The sequence below is a fragment of the Argopecten irradians genome, chromosome 6 (assembly GCF_041381155.1).
Source record: "Argopecten irradians isolate NY chromosome 6, Ai_NY, whole genome shotgun sequence".
Lineage (NCBI taxonomy): Eukaryota > Metazoa > Mollusca > Bivalvia > Pectinida > Pectinidae > Argopecten > Argopecten irradians.
This window is the reverse complement of record NC_091139.1, coordinates 46066735-46085610: the sequence shown is the minus strand read 5'-3', so window position 1 is coordinate 46085610 and position 18876 is coordinate 46066735. Positions and strand designations below refer to the sequence as shown.

Here is an 18876-nt window from a genome sequence, read left to right as displayed (position 1 = left end):
TGAAATTTTCTCTTTTTATTTAATATATTGTGAGACAAATCATTTGTTAGTACTGAGAGTAAATTGACTGATACCTTTTTTCATATTTACAGAATTTTACCATTTTAGTGACTTTAAAAAATGTATGTGACACTGAATGATTTTACAAAAATTTAATCACTGACTCTGTTAAGGATCAAACTCTGGTTTACAAGTCAAACACTCAACTGACCGAGAGAAAGAGAAGATATATTGTATTGTAGCGAAAAACTGCGAGCTGATCCCACCGCTGCCACCAATTGTAGCGAAAAACTGCGAGCTGATCCCACCGCTGCCACCAATTGTAGCGAAAAACTGCGGGAGTTATATAATTACGTATTCCAAGCCCGCAGCCCTCGGTAGATGCCTTCTAGGGTAACGTCAGGCACCCGCCACAATACCCGAGTTTTGATTAAGATAGAGTGGGTCGTCGAGTAAAACACAATTCAACGCCGTAATAAAGTTCCACGTGTATTCAGCAACAATAGCATTTACAGTTACAGTTCACAGGATAACCACTCCGCTCTCTCTAGCATAGAAACGTGCACTTCAACAATAATCCAAACTAGCTAACACTTGAACTCCGTTATTTAACCCAGCTAACACCTGAACTCCGTTATTCAAACCAGCTAACACCTGAACTCCCCGAGCTTCAGTTTCGTGCCCCTTTTATACCAAACATGCAGGAGCGCTGCAGGAGCCCTGCAGGAGCGCAGGAGCGCTGCAGGAGCACCCCGCTCCTTTGCAGGAGCGGTGGGCGCTGGTTACCAAAATTGACAATAACACTAAAACATAACACTTAGAAAAACGATTAGCCACAAGTAAATGTTGACCGTGTGTAATATAGATGTGGACACTGGCAGATTTTCCAGACCGATGTAGCCATTTGTTATAGATAATGGGGATGGGAGGCGATTAATACCTCTCAAATAGGGGGGCAATAAAATTGAGGGAGCCCCGCAGACGATAAGTGCCACGGCCGTAGATAATTAATTACTTCACAGGTTAAGGGTCCAGCCTGTCCCCTCATCTAATTACCAGCTGTCAACAGATAAATGCGCTATAGAAAAGCACTAAATAATGATGTATAGACAAATACTACAGAATATAGAAAAACACAATAGAAAATATAGAAAAATAGTACACTTCCCCCTCCTTTGAAACACTGAACTTCCACTGTTCAGCTAAACGCTTGCCGTCTTAACACTCCTTATCCTTATAAAGATTATGAATATGAATACAAAAAAATCATTATTTACAACACATACCAAAACTAAATAGCATCTAACAACATCTCACGCCTATTAGGCATGATAATCATCGATGTCCAAAAACTACTGAGACATTACCTCGTCCCTACTAAACTAACATTACACTTTTTATGTATACCAGTAAAATCAAATGTTAACTACAATCATTTGTTCCATGTACACTACTGTAGCAATACCAATACTATACTGGAATTACCCGTCTACGTTAACAATGTTAACTCATGATCATCTAATTAATCGGCCTGAATAATCGGGAGTTATCAACTTAACTTGTAACAACTCATAAAACAAACTCGTGAAACAAATAGTAACTCATGAAACAAATAGTAACTCATGAAACAAATAGTAACTCGTGAAACAAATAGTAGCTCGTCGACCGGAAGTTCAATTTTACATAATCAATCCAAAGCTTAAATTCTAAGAAATTCCTAGAACAAAATCTCGAATGATGACATAACGATACTCACACACTTTCAGTCACATAATTATATATCATACATGCATAATTATAATGGAGGCAACGTAATCTGACGAGTACGTTCAAAACGTGTAGTATTAAAATTGATCAAATAAATGTCACTGCCTTACTATTATAATAATCCAAATAGAATTTACAGTTCCGCGTTAATATGTAATCCAAAATGAATGTCACAATTCTATCTTTCGATTAATCCAAAAGAATGTCACAGTTCAGCTTCAGTAATAATTCATAGGAATTTCACAGTTCAGCTTTAGTAATAATCCAAAAGAATGTCACAGTTCAGCTTTAGTAATAATCCACAGGAATGTCACAGTTCAGCTTTAGTAATAATCCACAGGAATGTCACAGTTCAGCTTTAGTAATAATCCACAGGAATGTCACAGTTCAGCTTCAGTAATAATACATTTTTTTAAAGTCGTTATAACTGCTCTGCGTCTTCTGCGTTTCTTAAATTGTGAAAGTGAATTTATCGTTTCAGTCCCTTTTCGCTTTTAATCGCGTGGGTAAATTTACATTTGTATGGTTTCTTCCTCATTTCTCGTTTCACGCTTGTCAGTGTTTCATAGCCACTTTCACTTCCTGACTCTGGATCCTCCGATATAGGTTTTACATTTATCCCCACGGAATAAGTTTCTTCGTCAACTCCTTTGTATGACTTCAAACCATTTGAAGTGAATTCTTCTATTGACTTTCGATACTCTTGCTCACTATCGGCTGTAGTTGACACTTCTGGTTCACCTCTTCCAATGTTGTTCCGAGCCTTATATGGCTTCTGACACAGGTTCCGTTCGTCGGAAGAAGTGGATCCGGACCTGTCATTGACTACGAGTTTTTCACGACTTGGGTGTTTATGGGGTGTTCTGGTCGACCTTTTGTACCTGAGTTTATATCCCGTTTCCCGACAAGAGGCTCGGAGATTTTCCCTGGTACAATCGGTTACCCGTTTATCCCCTATCCCCTTAGTCGTGTTTGCCCGATTGTCATGTTGAGTTAGTCCACTTACATGACCTGGGCGATCATAGCCTCTTGTCGGGTTCTTTTCAGAGCTCCAATTACTCTGATGAGACATGCCATCATGTGTGTTTCCCTTACACATACGGTTTCTTCTTTGAACATTGTTCATATATCTCGTCTCTTCATCAAAACTTCGAAAACCCCGTCTCATATTTGACATGTTTTCTCTCTGTAGTTCTCGTTCTCCAATGCGTAAATATTCCTCATGAATAGCATTGGACACTGCCTCTGAAATGTTCCTCGGTTTCGTTCTCTTTACCGCGAGACGAAAATCCTCAGTATCACCACACTTATTTAGAAATGCCTGAAGGGAATGTTCTCTTGCTAAATCAGGTTTGTCCTGATAGGCACGCCTGTACAAATCATCCAAGGCTTGGGCAAAATCTCTAAGTGGCTCTCCTTTGTTCCGTCGTCGTAATCTGGCTTCTTTTACATAGGTTTCTTTCATGGCTTTGAATCCAAATCGTTCGTCCATTTTCCGCAGCAAATGATTATAGCTGCCTTTGTATGACGGTTGTAGACCATATACATATGTTGAAGCCTGACCGCGTAGAGTGGTTAATAGCACTCGTCTTTTCTTTTCCTCGTTCCACAAATTAAGGTCGGCAATGTTTTCAAAATAATCGATGAACTCTGGCCATATATCTGTGCGTTTTCCACTGAAAGTTCTTTGTACTTTGTATTCAAACTGACATGGTTTTTGGAACGGAAAGTTATTGCAATTTCGGCACACATTTGCCTCACTTGCATTGGCATGGTCCTTACTCCTGTTGAATTTAAAAGTATTCCACACTGTCATGATGAGTAGGAATAAAACAAAGAGTCCACAGGGCATTCCTAGCTTTGTATATTGTTGCATGTAACTGGGAACGTTATCATGGCTCCAGTACATCAACCAAATAGCTAATCCAGATTGCACAATCATTAAGGACAATGTGCACATCAACAGCGAACAGCACAATCTTGTCGCGTTTTCTGGATCGGATCTGTGAAGGACGTTGAAGCTTTCATCTTGACGGCTCCTGTTTAGGGGAGTTCTAGCCGCCATCATACATCTGGGTGTGCTGGTTTCACGCGGACTTAACGGCGATACGTCGAGTCCTGAATCCACTAGAGGTGATTTATCCTGTTCCATAACAAATTGACGCGAATAATCTCAGACTAATCCCACCGCTGCCACCAATTGTAGCGAAAAACTGCGAGCTGATCCCACCGCTGCCACCAATTGTAGCGAAAAACTGCGAGCTGATCCCACCGCTGCCACCAATTGTAGCGAAAAACTGCGGGAGTTATATAATTACGTATTCCAAGCCCGCAGCCCTCGGTAGATGCCTTCTAGGGTAACGTCAGGCACCCGCCACAATACCCGAGTTTTGATTAAGATAGAGTGGGTCGTCGAGTAAAACACAATTCAACGCCGTAATAAAGTTCCACGTGTATTCAGCAACAATAGCATTTACAGTTACAGTTCACAGGATAACCACTCCGCTCTCTCTAGCATAGAAACGTGCACTTCAACAATAATCCAAACTAGCTAACACTTGAACTCCGTTATTTAACCCAGCTAACACCTGAACTCCGTTATTCAAACCAGCTAACACCTGAACTCCCCGAGCTTCAGTTTCGTGCCCCTTTTATACCAAACATGCAGGAGCGCTGCAGGAGCCCTGCAGGAGCGCAGGAGCGCTGCAGGAGCACCCCGCTCCTTTGCAGGAGCGGTGGGCGCTGGTTACCAAAATTGACAATAACACTAAAACATAACACTTAGAAAAACGATTAGCCACAAGTAAATGTTGACCGTGTGTAATATAGATGTGGACACTGGCAGATTTTCCAGACCGATGTAGCCATTTGTTATAGATAATGGGGATGGGAGGCGATTAATACCTCTCAAATAGGGGGGCAATAAAATTGAGGGAGCCCCGCAGACGATAAGTGCCACGGCCGTAGATAATTAATTACTTCACAGGTTAAGGGTCCAGCCTGTCCCCTCATCTAATTACCAGCTGTCAACAGATAAATGCGCTATAGAAAAGCACTAAATAATGATGTATAGACAAATACTACAGAATATAGAAAAACACAATAGAAAATATAGAAAAATAGTACACTATCTAGAATTACATTTTCATATGCTAACATGTTTTTCCTTGAAATTAAAAAACGTGATGGGTTTTTTTTTTCAACAAAAGTTGTCTAGCACCACAAATGAAAATATGATATTTTGTTGCAAATGATTACTAATATCATATACAAATGTATATTAAAAAAAATTCAAGGACAGTATATTGACTATAAATTAAAGTATACAGATATTATATTTCACATCTCTTCATTTAACGTTGATAATTAATTGTTCAATAATTTTAGGTTTTTTTTTTATATAGATAATACAGTGGAACCTCCCGAAACCGACCATGGTCGGTGCACATAATTTCGGCCGGTTTAGAGAGGGTTCAGTTTGTAGAAGTGAACCGAATACCAATCATTACGATCCGGATTTAATCGATCGGAAGTCTTTTTTTACACTAGTGTACCGCATGTATGGCTAGTGTTCGTTAAAACCGGCTGATATTGATTGTTAATGTGAATGTTATCACAAAAGAGAGAATCATACGTTTAAAAAGGAACGTTTTACAACAATCTTGACTTTGTTACCGCTTATAAACATAGTTTAGTTAGTCAGTTGTATGAATGTTCTTGAGGATGTTTTCGTCTGCACTAACCTACACTACGATCGCTTTCGGTTACGTCAAGAATCAAATTATATGGTCTAATTACACGATGATCAGTCGATGCCGGTCATTATATGACATAGTCATTTTCTAAAACTATACGTGGCTTCGGCTTCTTCATACAGATAATTTACATTATCCGACAACTACATATGTAAATAAAAAATCCGTGTGATTTGAATACGAAACTTCTCTTTATTACTAGCTCTGCTTGTTTTCCTACAGTAAACAAACGGCGTGCACGTGGTAGACCTTTGTTAAATATCTAAACAATAGACATGATTAAATAATTACACCACCATCTCGGGTATAATTACCGTGTACCTATAACCTTCACATCTGTATAAATGCCCCAGGACATAGCATGGGACAACTATGGTACAGGTACGTGTGTATTTCACAGTCGGTTGATCAGACCTCAATGCAATCTATCGGTGTCGCTCAGGTAAGGCCGGTTTTCATAAGTGTATTTTAGTTACATTTGACTATTCCGATCTCAAAATCGGTCCGGTATTTGGAATTGGGAGGGATCGGTTTTGGGAAGTTTTATATACTATTAATAAAGAGGAATTCATTCCGTACATGACATCCATGTTCGGTTTCTCGAGGTCATCGGTTTTGAGAAGGTTCGGTTTTGGGAAGTTCCACTGTAGTTCTCTATTTTGCATGCGCATATTAATAGTGATTGTTTGAGTGCCAAATTACATGGGATTAGAGACAGCTTTGTCTGTGGAAGTTCCAGTGTTTGTGAAATGTTGACCTTGGCTTTGGTGGAATGTAGGGTATATGTGTGTTGTAGGTCCTCATATTAATAGTAGTCAAATCCATTCTATTGAAGAGCTCTGGAAAAATGGTTCACATGACTAGCTGCTTCTTATGCTAAAGTAAATTAGTGGAAGGGTGACAACTTTCTGATGACTTATGTGGGATATTTAGGATAATCATTATGAAAAAAAATGGCTTTTCATGATTTGAGTTCAAGAGTATAATTTTGATAGAGATAGAAAAAATTAATAAATTGCAGGGTAAGATATTTATTAATATGTCTGACTGACCGGGCCAGCATCATCCAGAAAACACTTTAACACAAATAACAAAAGTATATGCATGCCTTCCAGTGTACAGCTAGTCTCCATGCAAATTTAATGAGCATCAAAATAAAAGCTGTGTGTGTGGCTAAGGCAATAAGGTAAATAAGATAATTAAAGGATAGATAGTACCAAACTAGCTAATTACACAATACATTCACCTGTGATACTAGAACAAGGAAATACCATACAAAGGATTTTAAAGTCTTTAAGAAGATTAAGAATATACTGCTTGTAAGTAATCTTGGTGATTTTCTGCATACTAACAAGTACTAAATAATTAAAAATGTATGCTTAACTTAAAATAATGTCTAATCTGATTTAAAGCTACCTTTACTTTTGTATGAATATTAGTCATTTAGTAATTGGTTATATTCAATTTCCTGTACAACTTACTACAAGTTCTAGGTAACTCTAAATTATTTCAGTTGGTATAATTCTTATAATTATTTCAGTTGGTATAATTCATATACTTATTTCAGTTGGTATAATTCATATAATTATTTCAGTTGGTATAATTCATATAATTATTTCAGTTGGTACAATTCATATAATTATTTCAGTTGGTATAATTTATATAATTATTTCAGTTGGTATAATTCATATAATTATTTCAGTTGGTATAATTCTTATAATTAGTTCAGGTGGTATATTTATGTCAGTTGGTATAATTCATATAATTATTTCAGTTGGTATAATTCTTATAATTATTTCAGGTGGTATAATTTATATAATTATGTCAGTTGGTATAATTCATATAATTATTTCAGTTGGTATAATTTATATAATTATGTCAGTTGGTATAATTCATATAATTATTTCAGTTGGTATAATTCATATAATTATTTCAGTTGGTATAATTCATATAATTATTTCAGTTGGTATAATTCATATACTTATTTCAGTTGGTATAATTAATATAATTATTTCTTTTCGAAGGAAAATTGTTTCTTTACTGTCAGTTTGACAGGAAAGTGGTGGTTACTTTGGTCTCTAAATTTTGAAGATGACCCCTCTGGCCTTTGTTTGGGTTAATTTCTGTATATTTCTTTGTTAAACGCCTCTTAAAAATGGTCAAATTCTTGAAAATAATGTTGACCCATGCATTTTTTCAGCCAAAATAATCCCTGAGGAAGGTGGAGGAAGGTGGTTGTTTCACAGTTAGTTTGTAAGGAAGGTGGTTGTTTCACAGTTAGTTTGTAATGAAGGTGAATGTTTCACAGTTAGTTTGTAAGGGAGGTGGTTGTTTCATAGTTAGTTTGTAAGGAAGGTGGTTGTTTCACAGGGAGTTTGTTGGGTAGGTGAATGTTTCACAGTTAGTTTGTTAGGAAGGTGGTTGTTTCACAGGGAGTTTGTTAGGAAGGTGGTTGTTTCACAGTTAGTTTGTAAAGAAGGTGGTTGTTTCACAGTTAGTTTGTTAGGAAGGTGAGTTTAAGTTAGTTTGTAAAGGAAGGTGTGTTTCACAGGAGTTTGTAAGAAGTGGTTGTTTCACAGGGAGTTTGTTGGGTAGGTGAATGTTTCACAGTTAGTTTGTTAGGAAGGTGAATGTTTCACAGTTAGTTTGTAAAGAAGGTGGTTGTTTCACAGGGAGTTTGTTGGGTAGGTGAATGTTTCACAGTTAGTTTGTAAAGAAGGTGGTTGTTTCACAGGGAGTTTGTTAGGAAGGTGAATGTTTCACAGTTAGTTTGTAAAGAAGGTGGTTGTTTCACATTTATTTTGTTGTAAGGAAGGTGGTGGCTTCTGTATACAAATTAAACTCCTCTGCTCACTTTAAAAAGGACCTTGTACATAAGTTAGCTAGAAATAAGCTAAGAAGAATGAAAAAGAATTGGTATAACGTGTGTTTTAGAATTCTATTTTTTTAAATGATCAAAAGTTATGAAATCTCCTAGTCCCTCTATTCAACTACTTAAACTGGGAAAGACAAGAATAAATATAGCTTGTGTGTGATTCACATAATAGATCTTGATTTGTAAATCATATTGAGTTGTCATGATCCCCAACGGAGCAATCATATGGGGAGTGGATTGGTGGAGAGATGATTATACAGGTAAGTAGGGTTTAGACGTATCTATGTAACAAAAGGTGTGTACAATACTCCCCACATTGGCTACTCTGTGCACACTACAGCCGTCAGGATTGCTGGAACCATATTTACTCAAGTCTTTTATCTCCACATTACTGATATGAGATTTAATTCTGATTGTATAGAGAAGTTGATAAGAGTTCTGCTGAGAGACCATTGTAAACACAACCAGACCTTAGTCGACTGTAACACATTCCGACAAACATTTCATGTACCATATTGACTTGTAGATCATATTAGATTTAAAGGCCAATTAAATTTTTTCTTTTGATACTTGTGTCAACATATTAAATAATGTTAGGTTAATTTGATTGGTGGTCTGTCAGTGTTGCATTTGAGTTTCCGACCAAGTTATGATAGATGTGTCGAGTCGTGGAGTCTATCAGATCTACACAGGGGATATAATGCTATCTGTGCCCACAGTGTACTGGGTACTACACTTCTTAATTAAACTCAGCTTGTGAGAGATCATTTATAAACTTGTCCAAACCTTGAGATTAAGTTATAGACATTACACGCCGCCACATATCAACAGCTATAACAGGTACGTCTGCAGTTCCATTGACCATTTCATTTATTGTCAAAGTTTTGCATATGTTTCATCGTGGAATCTTATAGGAAGGCTCCATGTGTTTTTATCATTAGTTTTGTATAATCTTGTTTGTTAAACTTTTAAGTCTGATTTTATCATTTTCTTTGTTGTGGGGGAGTTGTTTAATGTAAATGACCTGCTACTGTTCAAACTGTAAGTCCTCATTCAAGCTCTATCTTATGTTGCTTGTAAATGTTTATAATATATGTTGTATAAACCTTCAGAATATCTTAAAGGTAGGTTTCGCCCAACCAAATAAATTTTTATTTTGTAAAATCCGATAAACGGAAGAAAAGGTGGAAAAACCCTATTAAAAATACCTCAATTTAATTTCTTAATGTATATGAGATTAAACAAATGTGTCTTGAATACAAAATTAAAGGAAATCCTTGATTTATTACGATCATCAGGCTGACAGGATTTTATGCAAATGAAGCTGCGATGGATTGTGTTGTCGAAATTTCGCGCATGCACATTGTTACGCACTAAAAGTAAACAAAATGGCTGAACGAAAGCATGTGAGAAAAAAAACATGTATCAGAATCGGCATCAAAGAGTAGGAAATTAGAATGGAATCGGTAGCACCCTAGGATATCTCTATGGAATGAAACTCAGAGATGGCATGTAGCAATAGTTAAGAAACAGAAGCCACATCTCAAGCTGAACTCGTCCGTATTCTGTTGGGTCGTGTTGCACGTAGTGAGTTAAATTTCAACACATATGCCAGCGCATATAAAGCAGCAGACTAACTACATATATGTTTGGTGTACTAAGCTAGTGAGCGTATGTCAGTAATTTGAAGTGATTATATGACATGTAGGGTATAAACAATCCATCGTACTTCGATTTGTTGTCGTTGATTTTTAACTAAACATGCCTTGGCAAGACTGTCACTTCTATCTGACAGTGCTGCAGCATGCTTGTTGCATGCTTCCGTTTGATGATGCGGCCTCTTTTGGAAAAAAAAAAAGTCATGTTCTATGTAAAGCTTGACTTCGATCTAATTTTAGAGGAGTATTTTCCTGGTCAAGCTAAGCAACTGACCACCCATATTGTTCGCTGTATGCATCAAAAATGAGCTGAAGATTATATATATGAACAGGATGAATTTCAATTTCGTAAACTTCATATTTCATTGGGTGAAACCTACCTTTAACTTTAAAAAAATGGACATCAATATTTGAAGAGTGTCTTTATATAGTGTATACTTCCATTAAACAAAACCTTTGCAAAAAGGAGTCCAAGGACCAAGGTGAGATAATGATGTAATGTGATCGGAGATCTTGTCAAGGTTATTGTGACGATCAATCACGTGCTGGTGTGTTCCTTATACAGGTCTAATGTCATCTTACAGCATTGGTATATTTACACAAATCTATTACTGTACATTCTATAGAGAGAGATATTGACTTCCATGTTCAGTGATAGCCACCTTGATGACACTATCATATCTCTAGTACCTGTATTGTGTGGGTTCACTTTTATTTGTGTTTGATGCCTGATAAAAGCTTAATTGTAAGGCCTAAACTAAAGTAAAGATCAATAACAAGGTCGCCAAAATAAGAAAAGCTTTAGTTCCCTTGGGTGGACCATTGGTAGTGCTCTTCAGATGGTAAGGCAGTGTTACCACATTTTTACGAATGAACATGCATCAGATACGTAATTATTTTCATCTTAAATATATTTCCATTGCAAATTTTATCTTTTAAACACTTTTACAGTTACTTTTTTGATGTATAACTTAACAAAACTGGGGAGTAAAACTTACGATTTTCACATGTGAATCACGACGTAATAATGCAAAAACATTGTCAGATTTTGGTTTTCGTCCACGGATAAGCCGCACTGGTGTATAAGCCGCACTCCCGATTTTCAGGGAAAAAAGTCGCGGCTTGTACTCCGGAAAATATGGTATAGATAGAAAACCTGTTTCTGTCCAATATCAAACTCAAACTACATTGAGTACCTGTGTTTGTGCTCTGTATTCTGTGATGCTTGTCCTCCAATTTCCAATGTAATCTTTCCAATATGATAAATGTACAAAGATATCTAATCTTCTTATATAATTTTTGTTTACAAGTCGGCGATGTATACAGTATAGCGTTTAACCATTGCTGTATGTAGCCATCGATATTTTGATTGATCTAGGGTATGTTATTCCCTTTACAATGGAATATAATGCCATAATGTTTGTGTATACTGTCAGAACGGATTTCTCCCAGGGTGCTTATATTCACTATATATACAGACTAAAGTACCGACAGCTGATGTACCTCTATTGTAATACCTAGTGTATATAACATGTACATATAGATGTTCACATTTCATAATTGAGTTTTACATACAGTATTTCATATCAATGACCCTATATACATTCATCTTGTAGATGGAATTTTGATAAACTATTTCAATTTCATCAAGGATTAATGATTAGCGTTAGGATTGAATACTCCACATTTTCAATATCTTTACTTCACACCTTCGGAAGCTTGAAAAGAGGTCAGTTTCTTACTTGAGCACCCATTACATTGACACATAATATACATATTATAACTGGCTTTGTGGACTTTCAATCAACCAATCACACCCAAATTAAGCCTACTTGTACACAAAGAAGTCGGAATTATATGTTTGCGATTGCAGTTTAATCCAATCAGAAATGTGTACACCTGCAAGGCTGGCTAATGTCTAACTACACCGTCAGTTGTTAGAATTGCTGTTTTTAAAGTCTGGTGCTTTGGATATCTGTGTGCCCACTCAATGGACAGGTACTGTAAATTTTGTTAGATATATAATGAAATATTCACTAATTGTATGTTTACATGCATGTACATTATAACTACATCTTACTTCTGTAATGTCATTGTCATCTTTTACAGATACATCATATATATATATATATGTCATGTCATAAATCATTCAGATGAATAATGTCATGAACCGTACAGAGAAATGTGTTAACATATACATGTATATGGTATAATCTCATGTACCATATACCCGGGTACATGCATGTAACATATACCTGGGTACATGTATATCACACAGAATACCCTCTGGTGGCTATAAGTGGTAAGGTGTCTAACATTCTACCAATATTAGACAGTGAATTTGAATTAGATGCACCAGGTACAAAATAGAAAAGAATGTTTTACAAGTTGTAACAACCTATCTAACTCTTTTTATTTTTTTTTTCTGATAATAAATAGCAAGTTTAACCTAAAACAAAACCAAACACATGTAAAAGGTTATATCTCATGAGTAAATACAAATTGCCAAAAAGTAAATTACTTATTGTACAAAATATGATTGTATTACAAATTCATGCTAGATTTTATTGGTGCTTTCTGGTCTTAAATTCTCAGTATAAATAGTATACTTTAAGACGTTTTAATTCTTCCTAATGTATATATAGATGTAATTAGAGAATAATCTGTTAAATGTCTGTGCGAAAAACATCAGTTTTAGTATAATATTAAAAGCTAAAAGTCTTTTTTAACTGATAGGTTTAATAAATGAAGTAAAGTTCTCTTTAAATTCAATCTAATTCAATTAAATTCTGTGTGATTAGTACATTTATCGTTAACTTGGTAATTGTATGACTACTAACATACCATTGCACGAATAAATCTATTAATTAAGGAAACTCAAACCATAAAAGTACAAATCTTTGTTCATTATTATGTCATTTTAAAAACGTTTTAGAGGTCTGTAAGGTGTAATTGTTGTTCTGGGCCGTGGTGGCCGAGTGGTTAAGATGTCTCGACATATTGCTACAAGACCTCCACCTCTGGGCCGCGGTGGCCAAGTCGTTAAGATGTCTCGGCATATTACTACAAGCCCTCCACCTCTGGGTTGCGAGTTTGAATCCCATATGGCATGGTTGCCAGGTACTCTCCGCTGGTTGTTGGTTTTTCTTTGGGTAATCCAGCTTTCCTCCACCAATAAACCTGGCACATCCTAACATGACCCTGGCTGTTAATAGGACATTAAACTAATAAAAACTAATTGTTGTTCTTATTTTTGATATATATTAATATGTTATGGACTTAGTTATACCCTTACCATAAAATATATGTGTGTGTGGGGGGGGGGGGGGGCACATAGTATTACCCATGTCCATATTTTGTCCTCCAGTACCCATTCCTACAGAGCAGTGGACTTATATCTGACAAGTATTTCTTGTTCCATCTTCTATGGACATATATATGGCTATTTCAGAATTGAAGGCTAGGTTTTAGGAGTTGATAGTCAGAGTTCACAGAATAAAGTCCCCAACAACTGCTCTGTGCCCATACATGTGGGCATCAAACTCTTGATTCAGAAGGAAATGACCAGTGCATGTTAAAAAATTGTAGGAACAAATACCTGGTAGATCACCACAAGCAAGCATTTTTGAAATATTTTGTAAATATATAATTAAGTGGAGATAAACAATGAATAGAGAATATAAATAACTTCAGGTTATTAATATAGACATTATATTGTCAATATGAACCTGGTGGTCAGTCAACTTTTCTTGTGGGAATGCCAAGTGATTTACTTTACAATTGTCACATTAGTATGGTGTGGTAATGCTCTATTATAGGTTATATAATACCCATACACTCAACTACCTTCATCAAATCAATCAATTATACAATACACTTTGTGAATAGAAAGCGCTGTGTAAGTGTGTCGTATTCCATACGGTATTTTGTTACAACTCATTCCTACTCCAATCTCTTAGCCATTGCCAGATCTCTTCGGATTTCTCCGTCAGGGGAAAATCGTAAGAAGATTGGATTGTTGGACAAAGGAATATCAGAGGGTATAATAACAGACATTTCACCTGGGTATGTTTTGACTTTTGATCCCTATTCCTAACTGAATGTACAGTATGGATTAGACCGTGGTGTGGTGTCTTTGTATCTGTATATGTTAGATTAATGTTTTCCATTATTTACTTTTTCCTTACTACATGAGATTCCTCCCACGAATCAATAGAGATACAAAATTTAGTAACCCACGAATCAATAGAGATACAAAATTTAGTAACCCATGAGTCAATAGAGATACAAAATTTAGTAACCCATGAGTCAATAGAGATAAAAAATTTAGTAACCCACGAATCAATAGAGATACAAAATTTAGTAACCCATGAGTCAATAGAGATAAAAAATTTAGTAACCCATGAATCACTAGTGATAAAAAATTTGGTAACCCATGAATCAATAGAGATAAAAAATTTAGTAACCCATGAATCAATAGTGATAAAAAATTTAGTAACCCATGAATCAATAGTGATAAAAAATTTAGTAACCCATGAATCACTAGAGATAAAATATTTGGTAACCCATGAATCACTAGAGATACAAAATTTAGTAACCCATGAGTCAATAGAGATAAAAAATTTAGTAACCCATGAATCAATAGAGATAAAAAATTTGGTAACCCATGAATCACTAGAGATACAAAATTTGGTAACCCACGAATCAATAGAGATAAAAAATTTGGTAACCCATGAATCAATAGAGATACAAAATTTAGTAACCCACGAATCAATAGAGATAAAAAATTTAGTAACCCATGAATCAATAGTGATAAAAAATTTAGTAACCCATGAATCAATAGAGATAAAAAATTTGGTAACCCATGAATCACTAGAGATACAAAATTTGGTAACCCACGAATCAATAGAGATAAAAAATTTGGTAACCCATGAATCAATAGATACAAAATTTAGTAACCCACGAATCAATAGAGATAAAAAATTTAGTAACCCATGAATCAATAGTGATAAAAAATTTGGTAACCCATGAATCATAGATAAAAATTTAGTAACCCACGAATCAATAGAGATAAAAAATTTGTAACCCATGAATCACTAGAGATACAAAATTTGGTAACCCACGAATCAATAGAGATAAAAAATTTGGTAACCCATGAATCAATAGATACAAAATTTAGTAACCCACGAATCAATAGAGATAAAAAATTTAGTAACCCATGAATCAATAGAGATAAAAAATTTAGTAACCCACGAATCAATAGAGATACAAAATTTAGTAACCCACGAATCAATAGAGATAAAAAATTTAGTAACCCATGAATCAATAGAGATAAAAAATTTGGTAACCCATGAATCACTAGAGATAAAAAATTTGGTAAGGTCATGGCGTTGGTTAGACATTTCAATCCTTGGTCTGTTGTACGGTAAATGTCCTGAAGATTTCATTAGAATGATTAAACTGAAGAACATAATGACAAAAGGTAAGCAAATGTCTTATCAATGAGATTTTGTGTAATACATGATGAGAAAAAAAACATAGTAACTTGGGAGAACTTTATGTTCCAAAAGCTGTAAAACCCTGAAATTTGTAACAAAATTTTTCAGCCTTAAAGAAGAAGAGCTCGAGTTTAGATGTGTTTATTTGTTAATAATTCAGAAATAAAATAAAATGAATCTTTATTTTTTTCATCATTCAAAAATCTAAAATCTACTGTAACTGTACATGATTGTAACGGTGCAGGGGTACAATCTATGTATACATATATACAATTAATGTATATAGTTCAAGCTTTGTATGTCCAAGGTTTGCCGAATTCCGGCAGCTAATAATTTATTCTTTGGAAATGTTTCACCTGATTAGAGGTAAAAATCCATGGAAAGTGAATGAGTTTTGTGGAATCTACCTAATGAACAAAGCGTGTGCCTACAGACAAACATTGGGCTGAGTACTGTACAAATCCTGGACAAGCTTGTGTAAATGTGGCCTCCACAGTTCTCCCAAACAATGGCTCTACAATATTGGTATTTTGTTGTGAGAAGAAACACCTTCTATTTGTTGTCATAGGAAAGGTAAATAGGAGAGGTAGTGACAGTAGGTAATGATACATTGATCAAAGTCGACCTATGGCCAGGTAGACTGGCATATGGTGTAATACCGACCAAGGGTGGTCCTCAGCCTCCTATATAACACCATTAGGTTTAGTTTAACAATTTATTGGTATTAATTTTCAATGTTGTGTTTCCATGATTGATATTAATTCTTACCTATCTGTATGTATAATTCTTTACCAGGAAAATTATCATATTCTTGAATCCAATACAAGTATAGTGATGGGGATTTGTAGTTGAACTGGTAAATTAGAATGTAAATATTGAGTTTATAAAAAGTATCTACTGTTCATGTTTAGATAATTCTTTTTGTATTTGTGACTGGTTTAGTATCTACATAACTCTACCTATTTGTATTTGTGACTGGTTTAGTATCTACATAACTCTACCTATTTGTATTTGTGACTGGTTTAGTGTCTACATAAATGTACCTATTTGTATTTGTGACTGGTTTAGTGCCTACATTACTCTACCTATTTGTATTTGTGACTGATTTAGTATCTACATAACTCTACCTATTTGTATTTGTGACTGGTTTAGTGTCTACATAACTCTACCTATTTGGAGTTGTGACTGGTTTAGTATCTACATAACTCTACCTATTTGTATTTGTGACTGGTTTAGCATCTACATAACTCTACCTATTTGTATTTGTGACTGGTTTAGTATCTATATGACTCTACCTATTTGTATTTGTGACTGGTTTAGTGCCTACATAAATCTACCTATTTGTATTTGTGACTGGTTTAGTATCTACATAACTCTACCTATTTGGAGTTGTGACTGGTTTAGTATCTACATAACTCTACCTTTTTGTATTTGTGACTGGTTTAGTGTCTACATAACTCTACCTATTTGGAGTTGTGATTTGTGACTGGTTTGAGTGCCTACATAACTCTACCTATTTGTATTTGTGACTGGTTTAGTATCTACATAACTCTACCTATTTGTATTTGTGACTGGTTTAGTATCTACATAACTCTACCTATTTGTATTTGTGACTGGTTTAGTATCTACATAACTCTACCTATTTGTATTTGTGACTGGTTTAGTATCTACATAACTCTACCTATTTGTATTTGTGACTGGTTTAGTATCTACATGACTCTACCTATTTGTATTTGTGACTGGTTTAGTATCTACATAACTCTACCTATTTGTATTTGTGACTGGTTTAGTATCTACATAACTCTACCTATTTGTATTTGTGACTGGTTTAGTATCTACATAACTCTACCTATTTGTATTTGTGACTGGTTTAGTGTCTACATAAATCTACCTATTTGTATTTGTGACTGGTTTAGTATCTACATAACTCTACCTATTTGGAGTTGTGACTGGTTTAGTATCTACATGACTCTACCTATTTGTATTTGTGACTGGTTTAGTATCTACATAACTCTACCTATTTGTATTTGTGACTGGTTTAGTATCTACTACATGACTCTACCTATTTGTATTTGTGACTGGTTTAGTATCTACATGACTCTACCTATTTGTATTTGTGACTGGTTTAGTATCTACATGACTCTACCTATTTGTATTTGTGACTGGTTTAGTATCTACATAACTCTCTACCTATTTGTATTTGTGACTGGTTTAGTGTCTACATAACTCTACCTATTTGTATTTGTGACTGGTTTAGTGCCTACATAAATCTACCTATTTGTATTTGTGACTGGTTTAGTATCTACATGACTCTACCTATTTGTATTTGTGACTGGTTTAGTATCTACATAACTCTACCTATTTGTTTTTGTGACTGGTTTAGTATCTACATAACTCTACCTATTTGTATTTGTGAGACGTTTAGTGCCTACATTACTCTACGTATTGTTTGGTTTTGTCTTACATCTTACTACCCTCGGAAACAACAGTGTCAACCCTAGTATCAGTGTAAGCCGATCATGTGTAACCCCCGTAACCTATTTCTGCTCAAAGTGCATTGTTAATGTGTCTGACATTCTACCACCGGGCCGCGGTGGCCGAGTGGTTAAGATGTCCCGACATATTACCACAAGCCCTCCACCTCTGGGATGAGGGTTCGAATCCCATGTGGGGCAGTTGCCAGGAACTGACCGCTGGTCGGTGGTTTTTCTCCGGGTACTCCGGCTTTCCTCCACCAACAAACCTGGCACGTCCTTACATGACCCTGGCTGTTAATAGGACGTAAAAATAAACAAACCAATTCTACCACCGACCCTCCAGTTTGACCAGTCTGCCTCAATTTCTGCTCTAAGTGCATGGTTAATGTGTCTGACATTCTACCACCAATCTTCCAGCTTGACCAGCCTGCCTCTATTTCTGCTCTAAGTGCATGGTTAATGTGTCTGACATTCTACCACCAATTTTCCAGTTTGACCAGTCTGCCTCCATTTCTGCTCTAAGTGCATTATTAATATGTCTGACATTCTACCACCAACCCTCCACTTTGACCAGTCTGCCCTCTTATTTCTAAGTGCATGGTAAGTGTGCATTCTCAATTTGACATCTGTCTAAGTGCATGGTAAATGTGTCTGACATTCTACCACCAACCCTCCAGTTTGACCAGTCTGCCTCTATTTCTGCTCTAAGTGCATGGTTAATGTGTCTGACATTCTACCACCAACCCTCCAGTTTGACCAGTCTGCCTCATTTTCTGCTCTAAGTGCATGGTTAATGTGTCTGACATTCTACCACCATTCAGTTTGACCAGTCTGCCTCTATTTCTG

The 18876-nt window shown here is 35.7% G+C and overlaps 1 protein-coding gene across 1 annotated transcript in view; it reads left to right on the top strand.

The window, feature by feature from the left end:
* The window catches only part of LOC138326070 (uncharacterized), a 67416-nt gene that overhangs the window by 350 nt on the left and 48190 nt on the right, over nucleotides 1-18876 (top strand). The gene's annotated exons all lie outside the window — the stretch shown is intronic.